The following is a 2,673-nucleotide window of genomic DNA, read 5'->3' as shown; positions in this document are numbered from 1 at the left end:
TCACTGGAGGCTGGGTCCACCGGACGCGTGACCTGCCGTCCGCCTTTCCGCCAACCGACCGACCGACGACTCCTCCACTCTCTCGACTCTGTTCCTCTCTCTCGGCCCTCCTCTTCCGCTCTCCTCGGCCCTCCGTAGTTGCAGCAGTTATACCCGCGGCCAATTGGCTAACCGGCCACAGCCGACGGCCAATCAGCCACAGCCGACGGCCATTCACCACCCGAGCCAGCACCCCTCCACGTGAGGCCGAGAGCCTCTAAACTACTCTCTGGGGCTCTGTCCCCACAGTGGTGATAAAAGTGAACTGGCATCTTATGATGCTTAACCATAGAGCTGGGAGACTGTGGGTGGAGCTGGGCCCCTTGTTGGCTCTCTGGCCCTGACTTCCTGTTGGACTTTGCGGTAACTACTGGGGGAGGGATGCTAATAAATAGAATAGCCATCTTGGAACCAGGGCTATTCTTCTTCATGTGGGCGGCCGGTTGGAGCCCCGGGTTGGAGGTGTGCGTTCCCACACTGCGGTGGTGATTTTTGTTTCTTTTTTCTTTTCCCGAATAAACCGTTCTTTTGGTGGATTTTCTGGAGAGTTATTTTTGCCAGTCGACATTTTGGGGGCTCATCCGGGATCCAGAGAAGAACAGAACTCTGGTGGCCATTTAGTAGCTGCTGAGCAAACCAAATAGGCACCTACTGAGCCAATTGTAGCTCCAATGCTTTGCTCCTCGGTGTAGAGGCTGCGGGGTAAGTACTCTCCTGGATCTGAGCCAACGGGCTTTTGCACCTTGTGCTCTCCGGGGTTTATTCGGGAATTGTTTAAAAAATTTGTGTGTGTGTTTATTTGTTTGTTGGTGTGTGTGGTGTGTGTGTGGTGTGTGTGTTGTGTGTGTGTGTGTGTGTGTGATGCATTAAAGGCCTATTGGTCTGTGTTGTCTGGGTACTCATTGTGGTGCATCAGCTTGAATTCTTTGGAAAAACAAGCTGTACTTTGAGACAAAGATTGGCCTTCGCCTAACGCCCCTTTGGGGGTAAAAGATTATTTCTACTGAAATTGGTCAGTCTTGGCCAGTATTAGACTGTGCCATCTCATTGAGAAAGTGGGAAGAGTACCACCCAGCTCAGCCTGTAACTTAACTCCCTAAGAGTTGGTTATTTGCCTGGAACTGGCTTTCAGCATTCAGCCTGGTTTGCAGTGATCAGACTGTTCCAGAGTGAGGTGAGCTGAAGAACCTGCAGTTTATTGGAGCTGTGAATTGTTTTGGGCCCAGTGTTTAAAATGGGATCTCTGATGTCTAAGCCTTCTAAAACTGTCCCTCCTCCAGAGATACCAGCCAAGTATATGTTTAAAACTCGCAGGGAATTTTCGTGCACGTATTTAACTAAATGGACAGATCTGAGTAACAGTAATTTTAAAAATTAGTGACCACTTTGGGGAACTTTTGAGATTCCCAAACTTGATTTTCTTAAAACTAGATTGGATAGTAACAGCGTTGTAACTGAGAAAGGGGAATGGAATGTCTATTTGGAGTGGTACATGGAGGCTGCCAAACAGGATTGCAAATCTAAAGCTGTCGTTTTACACAATAAAGTCTCAAAATTAACGAAGACTGTTAAAAATTCTAAAAGAGGTAGAATGGCGGCTGAAACCTCGTGCTCTTTGCCTACAGCACTGCCTGGCCCTTCCCCCACTCCTCCTTCGTCTCCTCCCCCACTTTCAACTCAACCCCCAGCCACACCTTCTCTGGAATCTCCTCCTCTGGCTTCTTCCTCAGAACTTATCAGTACTTTTCCATTTAAGATTAAACCCTCTGGAGATCCTAATAAACCCCACATTTCCTACGTCCCCTGGACAAAAGCTGAGTTATGAGCCATTGTAAAGGATTTTCCTAAGGTAACTGAGGATTCTAATAAGTTTGCTGAGGAATTTGATATACTATCCCATCATATCAACCTGGGTTTTCTGATGTGTACCAGCTGGTCCACACGTTGGCTGGTGAAGGCCGAGCTAGACAGTGGATGAGGATTGCGGGATGGGAGCATCCGGAAAGAGATTTAGAAAAACAAACCTCCAATTATTGGGAGGAAGCCAGGAAACTTGCTTGAAAGCTACACTGAACAATTCCCGAGGCTTTTCCAAGATCTAACAATTGGAGCAAAATTCCCACTTGCTCACAAAGGCCTGACGAAACTGTTCATGACTATTATAATAGGTTTCAGGTGGTTTTTAAGAAAAATTCTGGTCTTTTTTTCAAATATTGACTCCACATGTGTAACTTTTAATTCTTTGTTTGTCAATGGGCTAAATAAAAACCTTTCCCCCCTGGTTAGGAGATCCAGGATGGCAAGGGGAACTATGCCTACTGTCGACTTGGTAAATTTTGCTAATGAGCTTGCCAGTACCCTAGATGAGCCGCCTAAAAACAAGATCACCAAGACATCTGACTGTCAGCCGTGGCAAATGGGAGACCCTGTGGGAAATCAGAGAACTACAACTTGTTGCCAGTACTGCAAGGAACAATGACATTGGAAAAGGGACTGCCATAAGTTGAAGCGTACAAGATGTTCTCTGCCAACTAACAAGTTTCTTTCAGGCTTTCCTGATTCCCAGTGATGGGGCTCTGAGAAATTACGGGTTTTTTCCCCGTCCTTCCCCCTAATCATCTGGGTGAAACAGGT

This window comes from Rhinolophus sinicus, linkage group LG01 (assembly GCF_036562045.2).
Source record: "Rhinolophus sinicus isolate RSC01 linkage group LG01, ASM3656204v1, whole genome shotgun sequence".
In the NCBI taxonomy this organism is placed as follows: Eukaryota; Metazoa; Chordata; class Mammalia; order Chiroptera; family Rhinolophidae; genus Rhinolophus; species Rhinolophus sinicus.
Note: the sequence above shows the minus strand (reverse complement) of the source record.